At 43.3% G+C, this 25318-nt stretch overlaps 1 long non-coding RNA gene across 4 annotated transcripts; it reads left to right on the forward strand.

Moving 5' to 3' along the window:
• The first annotated feature begins 10089 nt into the window (after positions 1-10089).
• Positions 10090-23978, forward strand: LOC132382225 (uncharacterized). 4 transcript variants are annotated; one of them, XR_009508240.1, is made up of 4 exons: positions 10090-10810; positions 13967-14078; positions 16678-16815; positions 23588-23978. It is a non-coding gene; the product is annotated as an uncharacterized LOC132382225 (long non-coding RNA). The 4 variants fall into 4 exon arrangements; XR_009508241.1 differs by having other exon boundaries at positions 10090-10748; XR_009508239.1 differs by lacking the exon at positions 13967-14078 and having other exon boundaries at positions 10302-10748.
• Positions 23979-25318: the final 1340 nt, after the last annotated feature.

The following is a 25318-nucleotide window of genomic DNA, read 5'->3' on the forward strand; positions in this document are numbered from 1 at the left end:
CTCTGACATCTCCCTTGTACCTACTTCCAAGCACCTTAAAACTATGCTCCCTCATGTTAGCCATTTCAGCCCTGGGAGAAAGCCTCTGACTATCCACACGATCAATGCCGCTCATCATCTTATACACCTCTATCAGGTCACCTCTCATCCTCTGTCACTCCAAGGAGAAAAGGCCGAGTTCACTCAACCCATTCTCATAACGTACACCCTCCAATCTAGGCAACATTCTTGTAAATCTCCTCTGTACTAATTCTATAGTATCCACAATCTGAATCTGAGTCCAAATCCAAATCTGAATTTGAATCCGAATCTAGTCATAAAATTTGATTTTTTTTTGTGGCAACAGCTCCAGCAGACTGGGTAGATGAGATCTACTGTGAAATCCAACTGCCAGAAAGGCGATACTGTTTTGATCCGTGGAGAGCAAAGGGCATGACAAGGCACAGATGTCGTAGTCATCCACTGTAACCAAGGAAGACCCCAGTTTGTGACACTTGTTCGTACCACTAAACCTGGACTTCAGTGGTCGGGAGAGTGGAACTCCACCGGTACAATGGCCTTTCCACTTTAGAAGCTCTCCCACACAGGGTTCCTGTCATTGTCTGACACGATGGACAACCACCACAAGGCAATTTGTAAAATATTTTATAAATCGTAATAAGGTATAAGAAATAGATATGAAAATCTTCCCCAACTATTAATTATCTTTCCACTAGCTTCTGTCTGTGTTGTAAGATTCTATAATTCCAAAGTGCCTGGGAAGAGAGACAGAGCCCACGTTGCCTGCAATGTTTACTGTAGACAGTGTAGCTTTCACAATCACTGTGCTAACTCCTGTAGGATTTCAGAATAGAGCACAGAACAATTAAGAATGGCCAGTTCCTGGAAAACTTCAGGAAAACCTCCACATTGGAAACTTCAGCTGATAATGGTTGGAAATTTTCTGAGGAGAAATCGTTTGGGTAGCCTCCAACTTGAGGGGTTGAACATCAACTTTTCTAACTTCAGGTGATTTCTCCTGCCTCCCCTTCTTTTTTTTTCCCATTTCCCATTTTGGCTCCTCTCTGATCCCTTCTCCCCACCTGCCCATCACCTCCTTTTTCTCACTGTTATGATCAGATAGGAGGTACAGAAGCCCGAAGCCACACACTCAGTGATTCAGGAACAGCTTCTTCCCCTCTGCCATCTGATTCCTAAATGGATGTTAAACCTGTGAACACTACCTCACTTTTTTTATTTAATTTCTGTTTTTTGCATGATTTTTAATCTATTCAATATGTATACTGTAATTGATTTATTATTTATTATTATTACTGTTATTTCTTCTATATTATGTATTACATTGAACTGCTGCTGCTAAGTTAACAAATTTCATGACACATGCCAGTGATAATAAATCTGATTCCAATTCTGGTGTCCCTCCTCCTTTTCTGTCTCCCAAGGTCCACATTCCTATCAGATTTCTTCTTCTTCTTCATCCCTTTACCTCTTCCACCTATCACCTCATGTTGCTTACTTCATTCCCTCATCCCGCAGCTTCCCACCTTCTCCCTCACCTGGTCTTACCTATCAGCTGGCAGCATGTCCTCCTTCTCCTCCCCGCACCTTCTTATTCCGGCTTCTTCCCCACTCCTTTCCAGTCCCGGTGAAGGGTCTTGGCCTGAAATGTTTATTCCTCTCTATAGATGCTACCTGACTTGCTGAGTTCCTCCAGCATTTTGTGTTTGGTTCTGAAGGAGCTGTTACAGGTGCAGATGGCTTAACACGTCCACATCGGGAAAGACAGGAAATCACAACCAGGTCATTTGGCTGTTGAGGGAATTGGGTAAAGCTTGGTATAAAAATGAAGAATTAACCAATTTTACAAGGGGTATGACACAGATTTAAGGCTTAGCTTAAGAGTTACAGGAGAATGTGAGAAAAATTATTTTAACACAGTGGGCGGTACTGCCTTGGAACCTACTATCTATGGTACAAGGTTGGTAGAAGTGCAGATAATTGACAATACCCAAAGGTAACCAGGTAACCATCTAAGTGAAATAACCTGGTGGGATTCAGCCTTAACTTGAAGGGAATGGAGCTGATTGATTTGCTCACCAGGAGCTGACATGGACTCAGTGGGGTGAATAGCCTTAATCTATGTTGTAATGACATTGATTCCACAACTGTATAATATATTGTAGGCATCAATAAACAAACTTGTTTCAAAGGTACACTCCAAAATCAAACGTCCTGATGAAGGGTCTTGGCCCAAAACGTCGGCTGTTTATTCTCCATCATTGAAGCTGCCTGAACTGCTGAGTTCCTCCAACATTTTGTGTTGAGCTTTCCAGTGTCTGCAGAATCGCTTGTATTCCAAAATCAATTACCCTTTGATTTCATTCTCATCTCACTGATTAGTGGTGGTGTAGCGGTATCAGCGCCGGACTTCGGAGCGAAGGCTCCCGAGTTCGAATCCAGCCGGCTCCCTTGCACGCTTTCCATCCGTGCTGGGTTGAGCATCGAGCTAGCCACTCGGCCTCGTAAAATAAGACTGCTAAAAAAAACACTGTCACACTGATGACTCCTCTCGGAGTTAAGGCTTTCTTCTTCTTCTTCTTCTTTCCAGTGTCTGCAGCATCGCTTGTATTCCAAAATCATTTACCCTTTGATTTCCTTCTCATAGAATCAATGAAAGATGTAATACAGAAGGTGGCCACTTGGACCATTTTGAACCTTCTGGTTCATTGAAAGAGTTCTTCAGTTAGCCTCACATCAATGCCCTTAACTTTACCCCTTAAACTTCGATTTATTTCTAGGGTCACTTTAGATTGTCGAAAGAGTTAGCAATCAGAAACGAGTTTCCATCTGTATATAGTGATCAATATCATAACTGAAATCAAACAAAACTGTAGCCCTTAACAGCGCAGTTCAAAAGTAATTACTTGATTTCAAAGCCCTTTACATTTCTTCAAATTGAGGGCAAGGCAGTAGATAATTTGTTCTGTTGTATTTTCTTGGAAAGAATTAACTTTTTATTTTGAAATTGCCCTATGGTAGGAGTTCCCAATCAGAGGTCCATGGTTCTCTCGGTTAATGATAAGGCTCCATGACATTAAAAAGGTTGGGAACCCCAGTTCTATGGTGCTACATTGCTGTATGATTAAAGCAGCAGATAAGGAGGGCTAATTGTCTAAAGACAAGAGAGATTTCCATTTCCTATTGGTCCACTGATTAAATACAGCGGCAAAGACAATGAATAAGTAACCAAATGAACTCAAGGCCCAGGATAAATTGCTTCAGATTCAATGAATATTCAGAAGTTCCATCCTTTCCCAAGTTCCATATTAATATTTTGTCCCTCTAATACACATGTGTGAGCACCAGAAGGAAAAATGTCTTTCAATCAGACTCTGCTCTTTTCCTTACCAGCTACAGCTCAAAACCTCCCCTGGTGCCCATCCTCCTTCCCTTTCTCCCATGATCCACTCTCCTCCCCTAGCAGATTCCTTCATCTTCAGCCCTTTACCTCTTCCACCTCCCAGCTCTTTACTTTCCATAAAAAATTTGCAAGGATGATGGCAGGACTTGAGGACCTGAGTTATCGGGAAAGGTTGATTAGGTTAGGACTTCTTTTCCTTGAGCATGGGAAAATGAGGGGAGATTTGATAGAGGTATACAAAATTATGAGGTGGGGTGTTTCCACTGAGGTTGGCTGAGACTACAACTGGAGGTCATGGGTTAAGGGTGAAAGGTGAAATAGTTAAGGAGAACATGAGGGGAAACTTCTTCACTCAGAAGGTGGTGTGAGTGAGGAATGAGCTGACAGTGCAAGTATTGCATGCGGGTTCAATTAAAACATTTAAGAGAAGTCTGTATAAATACATGGCTGGGAGACATATGGATAGCTATGACCCTTGTATGTGTTGATGGAACTATGCAGAATACCAGGCCAGCACTGACTAGATGGGCTGAAGGGCCTGTTTCTGTTTCTATGATTCTATGAATACTCCTTTCCACAAACATCTTTTAAAAGCAGCAAGCATTTTCCTGCATAGGCGATCCATCTGACCAAGCAGCGCCGGCAGAGATTGCTTAACCAAGAATATCTCACCTCTTCGTAGGTGTTAAACCATAAGACCTAGGAGCAGAATTAGGCCACTCGACTCATCAAGTCTGCTCTGTCATTCCATCATGGCTGATTTATTATCCCTTTCACTCTCATTTTCCTTCCTTCTCCCTGTAACCTTTGATGCCTTGTCAATCTCTGCTTTAAATATACCCAATGACTTGGCCTCCATAGCTGTCTGTGGTGATGAATTCTACAGATTCACAACCCTCTTGCAAAAGAAATTCCTCCTCACCTCTGTTCTAAAGGGATATCCCTCTATCCTGAAGCAATGCCCTCTGATCATAGACTCCCCCACTATAGGAAACACCTTCTCCATGCCCACTCTATCTGGGCCTTTCAATATTCGGTAGGTTTCAGTGAGATTCATCCTCTCCCCAATTCTTCTAAAGTTTACTTCCTAAACTGTTGTCTGTAGAAGAGTGTACAAGGAACCCAAGGGCCAATAAGTCTCACCCCTCAATATGTTTTACTCCCTTAAAGCCCAGAAGATTGAAGCTTACAGAAGAAACAATGACCATATTGGAATCCATCATTGTCCATGGCTATGAAAGCCATACATGTATCTGTTTTAATTATATAAAGCTTATAAAGTTAGAGGTTAAAGGACAGATATGGAATGAACTATGCATAAATAAGGGAAAATTGTTTGTTGCTGATGAAGTTCTAGAAGCATGGAGGGGCGTGAATCTCATTGAAACCTATCAAATACTGAAAGGCCTAAATTGAGTGGACGTGGAGAGAATGTTTCCTATCATGGGGGAGTCTAGGACTAGAGGGCACAGCCTCAGAACGGAAGGACATCCCTTTAGAACAGTAATTTACAGAGGAATTTACTTACCCAGAGGGTAATGAGTCTATGGAATTCTTTGCCAGAGGTGGCTGTAGAAACCAAGTCAATGAGAACACTCAAAGTGGAGGTTGATAATATTCTTGATTAGTAAGGGCATCAAAGGTTATGGGGAGAAGGCAGGAAAATGGGATTGAGAGGGAAAGTAAATCAGCCACATTGGAATGTCGGAGCAGATGCAATTGGACGAATAGCCTGGCGACACATAAAAATCTTAGGAAGATAGCTCCGCAGTATTCCAACTGATCCCTGAAGACCAACAAGCAGAGCTCCTGTGATATCATTCTCATACTGAGAGTGCAACTTCAGCCAGTTTTATGCCACGGCCAAATTGTTTGTGGTCCCAGTAGAACTGGAGTCATAATGTTCCGAGTGTCTGGTCATCCATATTTATACATCCTTTTAACTTTCAATCACTTCATAGGAACTAAAATTCCATTAAAAATTATAAAGCAACAAAAAAAAATCCACTTAAGTAAATCCACAGAGTCAGGTGCTGCCAATCCTTACCGATTACAGTAGGATGGGAGTATACAGTATGTGATGGACTAAATATTGCCTCTCTGTCTTTACATGGCCCCGGGGAAGGAACAACAAGGGTGAATTATAAGCCTTTTTCCATACGCTGAAAGACCAACAGCTACGTTGCCTTATTTAAATGTCTAACTGAGAAGAAACTTAATCTGGAGCAACGTTATTACTTTTGAAGGTCCGTGTTTACTTATCAGGATTTCACCTGGTATTCAAAAGTGAAGTTGTAATGGTAGGGAGGATGTGGAGGCTCTGGAGGGGATGTAGTAGGAGTCTACCAGGATGCTGCCTATGTGCCCCAAGGAGAGCTTGGACAAAATAGAGTTGTTTTCCCCGCAACGGCGGAAGACGAGGGGAGACCTGATAGGAGGAGTATAATCAAAATGAACTTCATTCATAATGAAAGAAATATTTACACGAATAAACCAGCTGATGCCTTTTCACTCTTTCTGTACTGTTCCATTACAGTCCTACACATCCAGAAAACTGCTGTCACTCACTTGGCCCTGTAGGGTCGGTATACTGCTACAATTATTATTCAGGGGCTTCCTTTCCCAACCCTGCCCCTCTCTCTCCAGCAGCACAAGAACTCCATACTGTGGCCTTATCGTTAATAAGGTTATGAGAGGCATAGATAGAGTAGTGTCTCTTTTCCCAGGGTTGAAATGTCTAATACTAAAGGGCATCATTTAAGGTGGAAAGGGTGGCAAGTTCAGGGCAAGTTTTTTACACAGAGAGTGGTGGATGCCTGGAATGTCCTGCCCAGGATGGTGGTGGAGACACTTAAAAGGCTGATAGATAGGTGTGTTCCTCCTAGAGGACCACAATCTGGTTGTAGGGTTATGGAGGCTTGTGTGCCTCAATTACCCGGAGAGCTCTGTTGGCTGGAGTCAGGGCTTTGTGCTTTGGCTCTTGGTAGGGTCACCCATGCCAAAGCAGGTCAAAGGGTAGAGGCCAGGTGAAGAGTGGTCCACCGGCCCTCCAGGTTTGGGGGTTCAGCTCAGGAATAACAACCCTGACTGGTCAAACGAAACTGTTACAGAGACAGCAATGAAGAATCCTTTTAACATCTGAGTGCGACGGTATTCCTGAGTCTCCACCCGGGATTTGCATGCCTGACAGTAGTGAAAACAGAGAGGAGGCTAATGACATGACGAAGGAAGCCCTGAACACTGCCAGAGATGGAGGACTTTCATTGCTGCCCGAAGCGCCCGTGGTGTAACAGGCAGTGAATAAGATAAGGTATGAGGCTTGTAGATTGGCACATGAAGGCACGGAGAATGGAGAGATGTGGACAATTTGTAAGCATTACTTTAGTTAGACATTTAAATACTAGTTAATTAGTTCAGCATTCCTGGTTCTATGTTCTAAATCACAAGAAACTGCAGAGGATAAAGAAGCATTTCCTCCCCCAGATTTAAAATAATTCAAGTGTAGTTTAATCAAGGCTCTCAAGATAATGAAAGGAATGGACAGGGTAGACAAGGAGAGATATGTCAGAAGTACAACATGGCAGATGCTGCAATCCTGAAATTAAAAATAAAAATGGTAGATGGATTCAGCATTATTTGTGGGGAGAGGGAAAAAAACAGAATTAATCTTGCAAACTTATTATCTTTCACTAGAACCAGAAGAGTAGATGGTTAAACAAGTTAATAAGATCTGGAAAAAGTGAGGAGGATACAATGGAAGTCCAGTGAAATGATTAGTTGGAGCATCTGGTATCTGGTGACATATATACAAACTTTGATTAGAAATTTACTTGAAATTTTGAACTTTAAATCTGGGACCAGAGTGTATGGTCTAAGTTAGGTAGTGGACCCTGAAAAAGTTAAGTTAAGAAGAGTGTGTAGATGCAGAAACTAGTGAGAGCACTGGACTTTTCTTTGCAATAGTGCACTCTGGGCCCGATATTTCTCTTCCATGGGAGACTGACATGAGCTGGAACAACAGAGTAAGCCTTGAACTCTGAAAGAAGTTCGAGGTGCCCAGTTTCTGTTCTACCAGAGCATCAGTGCTTTTTTATTACTGTTGGTCATCTCACGAATTCGTAGCGACAACCTCTGCTGCGCAAGGCAGGGACTTAAAACCCGGGGGAGACGTCCAGCATGATCGGAGATTCCGCGGTTTACAGGACCCTGCGGAAACCATGTTGCCCCTCTGCTGATAGTGCTTACAGCAGCAGGGGGCGCTTGGAGAAAGGTTTAATACAGAGCCGCCTCAATCCCATTGGATGCCTTTTGGATGCTAACTTCAAGCCCGTGTCAAATAGAACTGATCAAAATATGTTGACAACCTCGCACGCTAAAAAGGCAATTTAAATAAACAAATATTTACTGGACAGGTGGCCTCTAAAAACATTGTGTGTTAATATTTTCTGCGATTCACATGATAATTAAAATAAAACTTTCGTTTAATTTTAAATGTTAATTTATTAAAGTGGCGTTATTTTTTTTAAAATTACAAAAATGCTTTCAGCCAGCATGTAACACGACTGAAAGTACAAAACTGGATTATTTTAAGAATAATCTTGGAGTTAAAGAGAATAATCTACATTTTGGTTTGCATGCGCAAAGGTTTTAAGGTGACCTTAGGTTTTTTATTACACACTGTTTAACCGCAATGTACAAGTTAATTTGGATTCTTTTGATGGAGTGTTCAGAGTTTTATATAAAATAGGGTGTGGTTGCAAACAAGCTTTGAATTCGGTATACTGTGTCAGAAATGGAATCCGAAATAAAGAGCCAAGACAATCGTTTTGTGAAATACTTAATTTTTTAAAAAATAAATATTATTATTTTAGAACAGAGAACATAGAAGAGTGCAGCACAGGAACAGGCCCTTCGGCCCACAATGCTGTACCGAACCAGTCAAATTAGTGATCTGTCAGCTAAATTAATCTCCTCTGCCCACACAATACCACGTCCTTCCATGTTTCCTCGCGTTCTTGTGCCCATCTGAACGTCTCCTAAAAGTCCTTGATGCTTCTGCCCCTGGCAGCGCACCCCAGTCACCCATTTGATATTCTTTTAATATTAACTTTTGTTCTGTTTGGGTAGTGAGGCTCGCTTTGACACAGGATTCCTCAAAGCCTGCTCTTCAGGGTCAGGATTTTGCTCGAATTACTGGGCTTTGATTTTTTTTTACTAGGACACATTGACGCCCTGTTTAATGAACATCAATATTGTCAAACGACAAAGGACGGAAGGTTTCACTGGGACGCCGGGCTGTTTCAATCCGCTCTGTCGCTGCTCAGCGCTGGATAAAGACGGCAGAGATGAGAAGGCGCGGGGAAAGAAATACCTGAGCGAGAAGTAGCGGGGGGTAAACAGTCATAACCGCGCTCCGTCAGCCTGTCTGTTATTTTAATATCATTTTTGCCAAAGGCTTCAAAATGCTGAAATAAGAATAAATTCATTCTAATTTGTGATAATTGTCATTATGTTGCTTTGATGCTTTTTTGAGGAGAGTTAGGGAATAATAAAATGCCGATACTATTACCATCTTGCTGAGTTGGAATCAAACTAATTTGTCACGCTTCCACTGAATAATGATCATTGCTCGGTTATTAGATGTATATATAAAAACCTGTAGAGATACCAAGACCGTATTTACATTACAAAGTGATTCCAGAGTTGACTTTGCCTGGAAAATGACTGGATACATTAGGAATTCACCTTGCCGGGGATAAAAGGCCAGGACACGGGGATGGAATGTGGACAAGAGGAAAGGGGGTTCTTTTTATGAACTAGTGCCGTTAACAGATGAAATTAACCCCACCTTGAGATCTCCCCGGGATCGAAAGCACGGAGCAACCCTTCCTGATAAATGCAGCGGGTGAGAATATGTTGAAATGACGGCCGGTGCGTACACATCAACATTTAACGAAAAATAGTACGGACTACGCTGCAACTCGCTGCATGGGGGGGTTTGTTATTGCCACAACACGGAAGTGTAATTAACATGGCGTGACCATTGGCAACCCAGTACAACGGACAGGCTTGTTTACCATACCAAAAAAAAAACACAGATCATTTCTAATTGAAGATCCGAGTCGCAATTGGTTACCATAGCAATCAAAGGGTTAAGTTTGTCCCAGTGAGCCCGGCACTGTTTGGCTGCCGGTTATCCACCACTTTCAAGAATTATTTTCTCTCCCTGGAGTCTAATAAATGCAATCAATATGAGTATTGCACATAGACCTTGGGATATTATATTAATATGTGTGCAGTGACATTTCTTTAGCAGAATTATGAACAAGTTATATGGAAAGGCCCAAATTGGTATTTATCAGTTCTGTTTTTTTAATAAACGAATTCATAACCCTGATTTAATATTGACAGTTCAATATTACGAAACGGAATAAGCTAGAATTGGTACATTTTAACACCGTAATGCCGAGTCCCGGACAAAAACAGTGAGCAGCTAAATCGAGAGCAGGTTCAGGCTTTTTTTTGCAAATGAATGCCTTCGGAGTAATTAAGGAGCAGTGGCCAGTTATTCTTTGCTGCTGTGTTTAGTGGTGTTATTGTCATTTTTTTTAATATGATAGCTAGTCTTTACCCAGGCGTCTTCGATGCTGATCTGTGCAAAATAGAACGACAGGAAACACAGAAAAGAATCGATTTTTCGACCCGCACTTGAACTCCCCTGAAACAGAATTTGCAATAGGTGAAACGACCTCTCTCTTTCTTGTGAACTCTTCGGATGCTGGAAGAGCAGGGGTATTTATATTACCAGAGTCATCTATAAATAGCACGCGGGGGTGGGGTGGGGTGGGGGCAAAGAACGAGACAATTGCACATCAAAGTTAAACTCCGCGAGTGGATCCAAGGCTGGTTTAGAAAGTCAGAAGCTGCTGATATTGAAATCTATCTGTGAATGTCTGTAATTTTAAAAAAGCGCAGTGAAGTGAGATCTATACTTTTCTCCCCTTCTAAGATCTGGTTAAAAAGTGACATTGGGGTGCTTTTAGCTCTCGGATTGCTCCGGAAGAGGACACGCCGAACGGCACGGGTCACCGTGCACTCTTTCCCGCCCCCAATGGAGGAAGTAATCTGATCTCCTCCTGAATTAATCAGGAAATTAACAACTGACTATGCAAACAATTTACAGAAGCAATTCTTTAATATTTTGCTCCTAAAACTCCAAATTCTCTATCTGTCCAAGAGACTACTCTCTCATCTACCCCTCCAAAGTTCTTCAATTAAAAGGCACACAGATGTTTCCAAGACTCGCGTCAGCACAACCTTTTGAACAGTAAGATTATTTTTAATCAAACTGCCTGCAACTGTCACTCAGTTACAGTTAATACTTTCAGTGTAAGTTAAAGCAACATTTGAATTCAAGTCAAAATTTGTCACTGATTCCGTGTATTTAATATATTTTGATAAATGTAATTTTGTTGTTTATTGGAATGATTTCCATCACATTTGGAGGATGTAGGTCGCTTCAGAAATACCGAGAATATAATTTTGAATCAGAATCAGAATCAGTTTTGATATCTCTGGCGAATGCCGTGAAATTTGTTTTTCTTTTTAGATAAATGGGTCGGGGGTCGAACTGAGAGAAGGCGGACTGTGTGATTAGCACCTCTAGTGCCAGCAACCCATTAAAAAGGTGCCCCCCATCTCTCCGCCTCCCCCACACAGCCTTCAATTTCACTCAATTCCCAAATGTAAAAAAAAAACCGGGCACCACCCTATTTAGCCCCAATCCGTACTTGTGTAAAATTGTAACGTCTTGTCTAAAGGATGCAAAGAACAAGGTTGTGAATTTATCCAACGTTAAACACTGACATTGAAAGAAACTAAAACCGGTAGCCACAGGTATATTGAAAGGGGCATGTTTAACTCCGAAAAATAACTGAATCCAACCTTGATTAAGTGCCCCGCCTGTTCGCGCCATTAAGAATGCTGCAGACGACCCTATCAAGGTCGTTTCCCAACAGTCACCAGATATAAATATATACTTTTTTTTTCCAAAAGGCAACAGCCGAAATGTTCTGTCAAGTTGGAAAGAAATGCGTGCGATGTCGAAATCTCACGTGTTAAGATCACTAGTTTGCAGTTTACTACGCGTTTGTCAGATGCCCGGGACATAAAAACCAGTCTCATCTAATTTTAAACATCGAATGTATGTCTTGGACAGGCTCCCACTGTCAAGAATCCCGGGTTGTATAAAATGTGCGCGTGTGTCTCGTTTCGTGAGGAGTTGGGGTGTTATTCGTTTACGGTTGAGGAGGAATTTGCTTTGGGGAAAACTGTCGTATCAGCGACTACCGAGCTTCAAATTCCCCCCTTTCTGCGGGAGAAGCTGATCCCTCTCGACAAACACACCAAGCACCACCTGTCTAGTCATCTGTCATAAGTTGAAAACGGAGATGAACCGTACGAATCTGTGGCCTTTCGACAGAAAAAAATACTCTAGACCCCAAAGGTCTGAATGAGTTCTAGTTGGGACCCCCCAATAAATGGAATCAAATTTGTTTCAGATTCCAGAATAACTCAAACAACTTTGTTGCCACTTCACCCCGAGACCGAATGCATAATGTGCATTTAATTACGATTATTTTTTTATCCTTTTATGGTTCTTTTTCCAGAGACAGTCCGGATGAATTATGAAACCCAGAGGAAAAGAAATGTTACCTTTGACTTAATTAGACTTTGTCCCGGGTTATTTTTGTCAGGCAAAACGAATATTTGAAAGGACTGAAGTTTTGCACATCAAAGGCAGGGTTTGAATGTTTTTGTGAAAGGGAAACATTTTGTGCAGAATGTTTAGATAAGCAGCCCCAAATGTCCTTATCCGGGATTTAGTATTTTAAGAGGCACCTCCAGAAGGCATGGCCGTTGATGGCTTTACGGAGCACATGCAGAAGGATTCAGCAGTGACGAGTAGCTGTTTTAAAAAGCATTCAATAAACAGTCATTTCGATGCCCAGTTCTCCATCTCGCTAGACGTCAGCATATTAAAGTTCAGAAAGAAACCCGGGCTGAAAGTTTATAAATAAGTCTTCTATCAAGTTCAGTAACAGGTGTGACCTACCCTGTTCAAAAACTGCAGGGTTTAAAGTAGCTTCACGGGAATATCTCCACACTTGACACATGATTTGAGTGCACTAACATTTGCCAGATCCACAGAAGTTTTCAGTCTGGTGGCTTGGCCATGCCAACCCTAATTGACACATACAGCAGCCTGCTCTAATTATTGTCTTTAGCATTGAAATGCTACAGGCTCATATTAATCCCCCAATTTAATGATTACTTTCAATAATTAACGTTAACAACTTTGATGCTGTTTATTATGCTCTTAAAGCTCTTTTGTGATGGAGCACACAAAAGAAGATAGAATCCTATAAGACCATAAGATATAGGAGCAGAATTAGGCCATTTGGCCCATTGAGTCTGCTCCATCATGGCTAATCCAATTTTCCTCTCAGCCCCAATCTTCTGCCTTCATCCCATATCCCTTGATGCCCTGACCAATCAAGAATCCATCAACGAATAGCACAGAAATAAGCCATTCGGCCCTCGATCCCCTGCTGACCATCAAGGACCCATTAATCAGCACTCAGTTTGTGTCCTGTGCCTTTGTGAATGAGAGATCAACCAAACAGATTTTAAAAAATTCTTGAGATGAGATAAAGAAAGAGCATCAGTACAAAAGGCTGGTATTGTTGTGCATTTCAGACAATTTCAGACCTACCCCCTTGTCTTCTCATACAATGCATTCTACAATAAAACAGATTATAATTAAGAAGTACCTTTAGTATACATTCAGTAGCCACTTCATCAGGCACCTCCCATACATAATGAAGTGGCCACAGAGTGTACGTTCATGGTCTTCTGCTGCTGTAGCCCATCCACTTAAACATTCAACTTGTTGTGCATTCAGAGATGCTCTTCTGCACACCACTGTTGTAACGTGTGGTTATCTGAGTTACCGTCACCTTCCTGTCAGCTTGAACCAGTCTGGCCATTCTCCTCTGACTTCTCTCATGAACAAGGTGTTCTTGCCCACAGAACTGGGTATCTTTTTGTTCACCACACAATTCTCTATAAACTCTAGAAACTGCTGTGGGTGAAAACCCCAGGAGATCAGCAGTTTCTGAGATACTCAAACCACCCCGTCTGGCACCAATAATCATCCCACGGTCAAAGTCACTTAGATCACATTTTCCCCCCATTCTGATGTTTGGTCTGAACAACAACTAAACCTCTTGGCCACGTCTGCATGCTCTTATGCATTCAGTTGCCACCGCATGATTGACTGGATTATTGCATTAATGAGCAGGTGTTCTGGTATACCTAATAAAGTGGCCACAGAGTGTATAGCAGACTGCTGTAATTACTGCCTTTAGCTTTGAACTGTAACAGGCTCAAATTATTCCTTGAATGTAATGATTACCTTCATTAATTATCATTAACATCTTTGGTGCCTTTTATTATGTCCTTAAAACTCCTTTGGTGACAAAGAAGACAGAGTCGCACACCACAGAAATCGGCTCTTCAGCCCACAATTCCATGCAGACCTTCAACGACCCATGTACATGAATTCCATTAATCATTAACTCAGTTTATGGACTTGGTGAGTCAAGGCCTCATCCAAATACATGTTGAAATATTCTTGGAGTGCGAGATAAAGCTGAATGCTGAATGAAAAGACTAATGTTGTGAAGTTCAGACTATTATTTTCAAAAAGTAAACACAAAGTACAATGCAGATGCTGTGGTCAAATCAACATGTACAAACAAGCTGGATGAACTCAGCAGGTCGGGCAGCATCTGTTGAAACGAGCAGTCAACGTTTTGGGCCGAGACCCTTTGTCAGGACTGAAGAGGGAGGGGGCAGGGGCCCTATAAAGAAGGTTGGGGGAGGGTGGGAAGGAGAAGGTTGGTAGGTGCCAGGTGAAAGACCAATCAGAGGAAAGATCAAGGAGAGGGGGAGGGGAAGCTGGGAGGCGATAGGCAGGAGAGGTGGAGAAGGAATCTAAGGGGAAAGCACTATGGGTAGTAGAAGGAGGCAGAATCATGAGAGAGGTGATGGGCAGCTGGAAGAGAAGGCAGAGTGAGAGTGGGATGGGGGAAGGGAGAGGGAGGGAATTACCGGAAGTTGAAGAATTCGATGTTCATACCAACGGGCGTCTAAAATATCAACAGATTGTGTTTAGGAAGGGCCTTTAATACAGTGGAATACCCCAAAGTAATTTACAGAAAGGTTATCAAAGAAAATATACCACCAAGTTCAGATTCATAGTCATAGAGGCATAGAACACTACAGCACCGAAAAAGACCCTTCAACCCATCTACCACATTGAACTATTATGTTGCCTAGCACCATCAACCTGCACCCAGACCACAGCCTTTCATAGCCTTTCCAAATTTCTCTTAAATGTTGAAATCCACCAGTTGGGCTGGCTGTTCGTTCCACCTTCTCCCCATTCCCCAAGTGTAGAAGTTCCCCTTCTTATTCCCCTTAAACATTTCACCTTTCACCCTTAACCCATGACCTGTGCTTCTAGTCTCGCCCAACCTCAGTGAAAAAAAAAGCCTGCTTGCATTTACCCTGTCTATCCCCCTCATAATTTTGCATACCCCTGCCAAGTTTCCACTCATTCTCCCACTGTCCAGGGAATAAAGTCCTAATCTATTCAACTTTTCCCTATAACTCAGGTCCTCAAATCCCAGCAACATCCTTGTAAATTTTCTCTGTACTCTTTCGAACTTATTAATATCTTTCTTATTGGTAGGTGACTAGAACTGCACACCATTCCACATTAGGCCTCACCAATGTCTTATACAACCTCAACATAACATCCCAACTCCTGTATTCAATATTTACGAAGGCCAACACGCCAAAAGCTTTCTTTATGGCTCTATCTACCTGTGGTGCCAATTTCAAGAAATTATACACTTGTTTACCCAGGTTCCTCTGTTCTACTGCACTCCTCAGTGCCCTACTGCTCACCATGCAAGTCCTATTCTGGTTTGTCCTCCCAAAGTGCAACACCTCACACTGGTCTGCATTAAATTTCATCTGCCATTTTTTCAGCTGGACCATCTCCTGCAGCACACCACCAGTCACAGGCTTCCAGTCAGAGAGACAACCATCTACCACCACTCTCCGGCTTCTCCAGAGCAGCCAATGTCTACCACATCCTGAATGCCAAGCAAATTAACCTTTTCGACCAACCTCCCATGTGAAACCTTGTCAAAAGCCTTATAAAGTCCTTGTAGACAATATCCGCAGCCTTTTTCATCAACTTACCTGATGACTTCTTCGAAAAGCTCTCCAAATCTGAATTCAAATTCAGGTTCAGATTTATTCATCAAGTGTACATCACATCAGTCATCATACAATGAGATGCATATATATGTCACCATATACAACCCTCAGATTCATAGTTTTGCGGGCATAGGCAATAAATGTAAAAGATAAAGACCATAACAGAATCAATGAAAGACCACACCAACTTCGGTGTTCAACTGGTGTGCAAAAGGCACAAACTGCGCAAAATACAAAAAGAAAGATGTGATAATAATAAATAAGTAAGCAATAAAAATTGAAACTTGAGGTGAAGAGTCTTTGAAAGTGAGTCCATAGGTTGTGGGAACATTTCAGTGATGAGGTGAGTGAAGCTGAATGAAGTTATCCCCTTCCGTTCAAGAGCCTGATGGTTGAGGGGTAATAACTGTTCCCGAACCTGACAATGAGGAAAGTCAAGGAGCCCAGTGAAGAAGTGTCTCTCATCCAGTGAGGAGCTTATAGAGCAGAACTGGATCAGGGCCCTCAGGAGATTTGCAAATAAGAGTTTTAAAGTGGAGGCGTTCTTTAACCATAAGTCAGCTTCGATCAGCTAGCGGGTCTTATGGGTGAAACAGGGACAGTGTAGGTTAGCAAGTAGACAACAGTGTTTTGGTGATCTCAAGGTTATGGTGATTGAGAGTAGGTCAGAGAAGCTTTGGAATAGTTATCTGTAGATGTGACAAATGCGTTGGTGATGGCTTCAGCACTGGGCAAGGAGATGTTGCCGAGATGGAAAATTTCTTGTATTTTGATTTATTTAGGGATACCGCGTGGAACAGCTCCTTCTAGCCTGATAAACGCACTGTTAGTAATCCACCCATGTAACCTGACAATTTACAATGGCTAATTAACCTACTAACCAGGACATCTTTGAACTGTAGGAGGGATCCCAAGCACCTGGAGGAAAACCACACGCTCACGGGAGGAACATACAAACTCCTGACAGAGGACGCCAGAATTGAACTCGGAACTCCAGTGCCCGAGCTGTAGTAGCATCACGCTACCTTAGTGAAGACCAGGTAGTGTGATTTGAGGTTCACTGAAGTGACACACAGCCTGCATCAACTTTCAGCATTGGAATCTGTGGCTTGGGCTAAGGGGCGGCTCGGTGTGGTGGCAGGTAGTGTGGCTGTCTTACACTTCCAGCTATCTGGCCCCCAGAACCGTCTACATGGTCTCCTTGTCACTCAGGAGTTACCGTTGCAAACTCAGCCAGCTCCACCATGGCACGAGCATCCCCACCATCAATTTACTGCCCTTTACACAGCTGACATTTCGAGCAGCAGTGACGTTCCTCCATCTCCCAGATGTTGTACAGGGCTTCCTCTCGGTTTTCACTACCGTCAGTCATGCAAGTCCCGGGTGGAGACTCAGGAATACCGTCGCACTTAGATGTAACAGGACTCATTACTGTTTCCATAACAGTTTTGTTTTACCAGTCAGGGTTGTTAGACCTGAGCTGAACCCCTGAACCTGGAGGACCGGTGGACCACTCTTAGTCTGGTCCTTTGACCTGTTTGACCCTTTGACCTGTTCGGCATGGGTGACCCTACCAAGAGCCAAAGCAAAAAGCCCTGACTCCAGCCAATGTAGTTCCCTTGGTCGCTGAGGCACGCAAGCCTCCAAACCCTAGGACAAGCTTGTGGTCTTCTTGGAGGCCCCACCATGGAAGACGTCCACAAAAATGTAGTGCCTTGAGAGGGCAGCATAATCATTAAGGGCACTATTACCCAGGACATGCCCTCTCAGGGAGGAGTAGTGGAGCCTGGGGATGCACATTCAATGTTTTAGGAACAGCTTCTTCACCTCTGCCATCAGATTTCTGAATGGTCCATGAACCAAAGAACACCACCTCACTATTTAGCCCAGTTCCAAGCCTTCACATGTGGCTTAGCTACTAAGCCCAGTAGAACCATTTCTACTGACGGGAGAAGGAGCAAAAGTAGGTTACTGGCAGCTTGAGACCAGTCACTTCGGGCAGTTGGGACTTGTCAGCCATGGTTGGCAGCTCACCGAGGAGGAGGAAAACTCTGATCTCAAACCTCCGCTGCCTTCTGGCTACACACAGTCATGGGGAAGGCTTCAGGAGTAAAACGCAGGGAATAATCCAGAGCTGGAGTCCCTAAGGCAACCCTATGTTGGACTCAACGCTGACTGGCAACTCCTGTGATGCTGCTGATACCAAACTGTATCGGTCTCTGCTGTTCCTTTGAGCTCATCAAATGAGTGGAGAGGGGGAGCTTGCTACATGGCCAACAGCTTGCTCTCCATATTGTACTGCCCAGGCTTGCGTACCTAGACAGCTAGGATGCAACATTCATGGTTGACCGCGACCAACAGAGGCCTCAGTTATTTCTTATTGTAACTTATAGTATTTTTGAATGCATTGCGTTGTTCTGCTGCCACAAAACAATAAATTGTACTGAATATGTCAGTGATAATAAATCTGATTCCGATTTACATTTCTCCCACTTACCAAAGAAGTGGTTTTGCTGGGTTAATTCTCCTCCCGAAGGGTGGTAGGGGAGCTAGAAGCTGAGAAGACTGCAGGAAGGAGAGTACAGGTTACGGGGAAATACAGTCATTAGGAAGGTAGGATTGATGAGATTGCTCCTAAGGCTAGCAGGGACTTGATGAGCCAAGTAGCCTCCTTCCATGTTATAAGGAAACATGGGAAGGGATTTTTGAGATTGACTTTGATCTTTCCTCCATTTTGATGAAGGAATTCTTTTCCCCACCAGTATCGGATGTGGAGGAAGCAGTCAGACAAGGTAGAGCGGTGCTGGTAAAGTAGAACATGAGGAAAACTGAACTAAGGTAGAACACGAGGAAGTCCTGATGAAGGGTCTCGGCCAGAAACATCGACTCTGATAGATGCCGCCTGACCTGTTGAGTTCCTATTCTGTCACATAAAGAGGTTCTGCAGATGCTGGAACATCCACAAACTGCTGCAGGAGCTCAGCAAGTGTGTGTTGTTGTTCGTCGACATCGCTTCTCCCTATAGATGCTGCCTGGCCCGCTGTGTTCCACCAGCATTTTGTGTGTGTTGTTGTTCGTCGACAGTGCTTCTCCCTGTGGATGCTGCCTGGCCTGCTGTGTTCCACCAGCATTTTGTGTGTGTTGTTGTTCGTCGACAGTGCTTCTCCCTATAGATGCTGCCTGGCCTGCTGTGTTCCACCGGCATTTTGTGTGTATTGCTGCTCGTCGACAGTGCTTCTCCCTATAGATGCTGCCTGACCTGCTGTGTTCCACCAGCATTTTATGTGTGTTGTTGTTCGTCGACAGTGCTTCTCCCTATAGATGCTGCCTGGCCTGCTGTGTTCCACCAGCATTTTGTGTGTGTTGTTGTTCGTCGACAGTGCTTCTCCCTATAGATGCTGCCTGGCCTGCTGTGTTCCACCAGCATTTTATGTGTGTTGCTGGTAAAGTAGAGCTGGGTCTCATCAGAGCATGTATGGAAACCCAGGCTCTGTTGATCGATTCTATTGCTGAGGATCTGAATGTGGTTAAGAAGCACAGGGACAATGTGGAGAAGGAGAGATCCTTTAGGCTGTTGGATGCCAGGGGTAAGCATGTGGGACTGGAAGGGAGCATACCACAGCTGATTCTTTGCTAAACTTGGAGAGATTAGCATGGATCACAGTGAGGAAAGATACAGGATCACAACAAGAGATGTGAATGTTCTGGAGGATATTATCACCTTTTTTCCCTCTTCATCTTCTGCTTAGACTTAACACCATAAGCCAAAGGAACAGAATTAGGCCATTCAGCCCACAATCCTGACCCACCATTTTGTCATGGCTAATTTATTTCTAAGCTCAACCCCATTCTCCTGCCTTCTCCCCATAATCTTTGATGGCTTCGGTAGTCAAAAACCTGTCAATCATCACTTTAGATACACACAATGACTTGGCCTCTACAGAATTCACAGATTCACCACCCTCTGGCTGAAGAAATTCCTCCTCGTCTCTGTTCTAAATGGACATCCTTGTATTCTGTGGCTGCGCCCTCTGGTCTTAGACTCTCCCACTGTTGGAAACATTCTCTCTTTGTTGGCCATTCAATGTTGAATGGTTTCCATGAGATCTTCTCTCATTCTTCTAAGCTACAGTGAGTACAATCCCAGAGACATCAAGCACTCCTCATATGTTAACCCTTTCATTCCTGAGATAATTCTTCTGAACCTCCTCTCGACAGTCTCCAATACAAACACAGTACTCCAAATGTGGTCTAACCAATGCCTTATAAAGCCTTCCTTCAGCCTTTTGGGTTGGAAATGACTTGCTTCCAGTTCAGTTCAATATCAGGGTAATATATGGCCACTTCACTAGGTACACCAGCTCGTTAATGCAAATATCTAACCAGCCAATCATGTGGCAGCAACTCAATACATAAAAGTATACAGACGTGGTCAAGAGGTTCATTAGTTGTTCCAACCAAATATCATAATGGGGATGAAATATGATCTAAGTGGCTGGACTGGTTCAAACTGATAGGAAGGGGACAGTAATTCAAGTAACTACACATTGCAACAGCAGTGTGCAGAAGAGCGTCTCTGAACACACAACACGCTGAACCTTGAAGTGGACGGGCTACAGCAGCAGAAGACCAGAGACAAGCTCTCAGTGGCCACTTTACAAGGTACAGGAGGTAGCTAATAAAGTAACCACGCAGTGTATGCGTACATTGTAATAAATTTTACTTTGAAGTTTGGGTCTGTGAGAGGGAGTGCCCCTTCTGCACTTGAAGGCCTTTGTGCACTGCCGGTGCAAGACCTGAAGTTTCACGGTAGTTCCATTCTGGATTTTCCTTCTCCGCTCTGAGCAGAGGTACTCAAACCTACACTCACACACACCAAGTTGATCCATTTCTACAGAACTTTTAGTTCTGGCTGGATAATTGGGTGCTCGAAATAGTTACCAGAAGATGTGCTTCCCTGCATCATGGTCCAAGTGTGACTAATGTGGCAGCTCGGCTCAGCTGGCAAGCCATTCTCCTCTGAGTCAAAAAGTTGTGGCTTCCCATCCCACTTCAAGGAAGTGTCCTGGTTTGCCTCTACGTGCCGCTCTAGTGGAGTCTTGCCTTGCCAGAGATGTTGCCTTAAGGGTGCGATGACAATTAATGGGACATGAATGGTTCTACGGTGTTTATTTCTCAGGTAGGTCATCTGGACATGACCTCACTGCCTTCCCTGGGAGCTTGCCTTCCATAAGCAGGCTGCAGTACTTCAGATGTTCCTGCCCTGGTGAGATTTCAAGAACTGAGGAGCACTTTGGGATGAATTGGGACTTCGGACTTCAAGAACCATCGTCTTTACCTCTCTTTTCAACAAGATTACGAGCAAAATCTGATCAAACATCCAAGTTCACAGCTCCCTGAAAGCGGCTACACAGGTTGATAGAGTAGTTAAGGAGGCATATGGCATGATTGCCTTTATTAGTTGAGACGTTGAGTTCAAAGGTCAGGAAGTTACATTCCAACTTTGTAAAACTCCAGTGAGGCCGCACGTGGAGCACCAGAGGGAATGTGTGAGAGGGGCTCATTTCAAAGGAGACGCAAGGGGCAAGTTTTTTTTTACACAGTGTTGGGTCCACAGAATGCGCTGCCTGGGGTGGTGGGAGAGGCAGATAAATTAGGGGCTATTAGGAGATGTTTAGAAAGGCACATCAATGTGAGGAAAATGGAAGGATATGGATGTTGTGTAGGCAGAGGGATTAGTTTAATCAGCTGTTTGATTATTAATTTGTTTGGTAGGGCCTGTCCTTAGGCTGTACTGTTCTACGTTCTATAAGTGTGTGAGTAACCATTAGGAGTTCTGATGAAAGGTCTCAGACTGAAATGTTGATTATTTATTCCCCTGCATAGATGCTGCCTGACCTGAGTTCCTGCACCATTTTGTGTGTATTGCACTGGATTTCCAGCATCTTCAGAACCTCCTGTGTTTGTCCTTCTTTTGCTCCCCCTCTATCACACCATACCCATCTATTTCCCCGTCACTTTAACCTTGTCTCAACCCAGTACAACATCCCGCTCATGGGACCTGAAATGTCGACTGTTTATTCCTCTCCATAGATGCTGCCTGACCTGCTGAGTTCCTCCAGCATTTTTTGTGTGTTGCTCCAAATTCCCAGCATTTGCAGTAACACTTGAGTTTATGGTCAGACCAACTTTGTCGTAGAAGGCGTAATTGATGGTCACAGGAAATTCAATCAGTCTCTCCCTCAGATTATGAAAATGCACGAATGGAGTTGAGTTGTAGACTAATACTACACAGAAGCAGACCCTTCAGCCCATCTGATTCATGCTAGTCAAGATGCCCATCCAAACTAGTTCCATTTATCTGAGTTTAGCCCGTATCCCTCTCAACCAGGGGTCCCAACTGCGGTCTATGGACCCCTCAGTTAATGGTAAGGGTCCAAGAGTTTGGGAACCCTTCCTCTAAATCATGTCCCTGTCCAAGTTTCTTTTAAATATTGACAAGGTAATGTCGTGGTTAGCGTGTGTTATTACAGAGCCAGCGACCCCGGTTCAATTCCTGCTGCTGTTTGTAAGGACTTTGTATGTTTTCCCTGTGAATTGTGTGGGTCTCCTCTGGGTGCTCCAGTTTCCTCCCACAGTCCAAAGCAGTACCAGTTAGTAGTTTAATTGGTCATTGTAAATTGTCTTGTGATTAGGCCGGGGTTAAATAGGTGGGTTGCTGGACTGTGCAGCTTGTTGGACAGGAAGTGTCTGTTCTGTGCTGTAGCACTAAATAAAATAAAATGCTGTTAATCTACAGTCCTGTACAAAAGCCTTAGGCACATATATATAGCTAGGGTGCCCAAGACCTTCACACAGTACTGTAGTAAATTTATGTTTTGCACTGGACTCCTACAAAACAAAAATACATGGCATATGTGAGTGATGATAAACCTGATTCTGATCTGGGTCTCTATTGTGGACTGAGAGTGGGAAAGGGGGCAGGGAGAGGGGAATCATGGTTGGGAAAAGGGGAAGAGAAAGGGGAGGGAGCGGGAAGCACCAGAGAGTCATTCTGTAATGATCAATAAACCAATTGTTTGGAATCAAATGACCTTGCCTGCTGTCTCATCCCGTGCCAACCCTCATCCCTGGCACTCCTTTACTACCAACCATAGCAATCCACCCTTGCCAATCCCAACATTGTTTGCTCCCGCCAGATTTACAAGCTTGTTTTCTGATCCATGTTGACAAATACATTTCTGTGCAGAAGTCTTAGGCACCATTGTTATATATATATAGGTATCCATGTGCCTGAGACTTTTGCTCAGTACTGTACTTGTCTCAACCACTTTCTCTAGCAACTCATTCTGTATAAAAACTATCCTATGGGTTAAAAAGTTGATTCTCAGACTTATATTAAATCTTTCCCCTTTTACATTAAACCCATGCCCGCTAGCTTTTGATTCTGCAATACTGGTGAAATGACTGTGTCCATTCACCCGTTCTATGCTTGACATGATTTTTCATACCTCAGCAAGGACATCCCTCATTCTTTTATACTCTGATGAGTAAAGTCCTAGTCTGCTCAATCTCTCTCTGTAACACAGACTCTCATGTCCTTGCAACATCCTGGTAAATCTCCTCTGCACTCTAACTTCATGGCATCTTTCCTAGAGCAGAACAACCAAAGCAGAACCCAATATTCTAAAGCAAATCTCAATATTCCAAAGCTGAACCCAATATTCAAAACTTAATGTAAAATGTTGAATTATAAACTCTTTGCATATTTGTGATGAGGTTGTTACAATATCATGGCTTGGTATTTTGCAGGGAAATTCAGAAGTGTCCTTCCATTTAAAGCACATAGGGATGCAGCAAGGACTGGATTCTCTTTGGCCCATTTTGGCGGTGTTGGAACACAAGTTGAAGTTGACTTTTTGAGGGGTATCTCCAACGTGGGCAGCATCCATCATCAAGGACCCTCACCATCCAGGACCCGCCCTTATTGTTACCATCAGGGAGGAGGCACACGAGACCAAAGTCACAAACTCAACATTTTAGGAACAGCTTCTTCCCTTCCACCATCAGATTTCTGAATGGACAATAAACCCACGATCACAACCTTTGTATTGCTTATACATTGTATTTTATTATAAGATAGTAATTTGTACGTTTTGCACTGTACTGCTGCCTGGGATAATAAACCTGACTTTAAATCTGATTCTAGTTCTGCTCCTATATCTCAAGGTCTATGTCTCCTGGTCATGGATGAGTGAAAAGAATGCCTCAGAGTTCCTGAGGTTGGAGAGGGTGGTGAAATTCAGATTTATTTACAGTATCACATGTACATTGAAACATACCGTGAACGTATCATTTGCATTAGCAACCAACACACCCAAAGACGTGCTGAGGGCAGCTCACAAGTTTTGGCACACATTCCACGCCAGCAAAGTGCTCCCACAATGGGAACCAAGTTAAGTGGACTTCCCCAGACTGCTGAACCTTTTCCACAGCCCGACAACACTGATCTGGACCGAGGCAGAATTATATCAGAGTGGAATTTGGATATAGCTTTTGATGTCAGTAATCTTAAACCTGTTTGGAGAGATTTGGTCTGGTTACTATGTTATTAAAGGATTAAAGGAAAGCATGAAATTATGGAATAGGCAAATATTTGGCAAATAAATGTAAGACCTTGGAGTGTTGCATTTTGATAAACAAAATGAGGCCCAACATTAGAAAATCTAGTTGGTCCAGTTGGTGTAGAAAAGCAAAGGGAAATCAGGTTGCAAATGCTCAAACTATCAGAGGTTGGCATTATTAGCAGTAACAAAATTAACCAAGAACTAGATATAAACACAAGAGATTCTGCGGATGCTGGGAATCCAGAGCACTGCACACAAAATGCTGCAGGACCTCAGCAGATCAGGCAGCATCTAAGGAGAGGAATGACTAGTCGATGTTTTGGGCTGAGGCCCTTCATCAGGGAGTTTATTTCCATGGGAACGGACTTGGAAAATGGAGTAGTCATGATAACTTAGTAACTCCGCCATTGTGCCATGGATGGTCCCAGGCTCGGCTGCAATAGAACAGACAGACAGACATACTTTGTTGATCCTGAGGGACCAAGGTGGTTGGGCATGGAACGATCAGTCCCATCCCATAAAAAACAGTGCTTACAGAAACACCAATGGGAGCTCCAGAGATCTCATCCCTGGGAGAGGAAGGATTTTAGAAGATGGGCTATACCTGCGGACAGTTTACAAGAGGACTCTGGCAAATTGGTTTTGGCAGTCAAGTTGCTTTCCCCAGTAGGGGTGATGGGCTGAGGTCAGAAAGTAATGGTAAATTAGTATGAAATTTTAGCTGGCCCACTCACGGTGCACTGGGGATGGGACAGGTCTTTGTGAGGAATTGGCCGGGATACAATGGAAAGTTGACAAGGATGCCGAGAGGCATGGAGAAGCTGGGTGAGCCTCTTCGAAACAGGTCCGATTGAAGCATGGCATAATTATGAAAGCTTCGATGGACTGGACACCCTGACAGTCATGAACAGAAGAG

The sequence above is a fragment of the Hypanus sabinus genome, chromosome 27 (assembly GCF_030144855.1).
Source record: "Hypanus sabinus isolate sHypSab1 chromosome 27, sHypSab1.hap1, whole genome shotgun sequence".
NCBI lineage: Eukaryota > Metazoa > Chordata > Chondrichthyes > Myliobatiformes > Dasyatidae > Hypanus > Hypanus sabinus.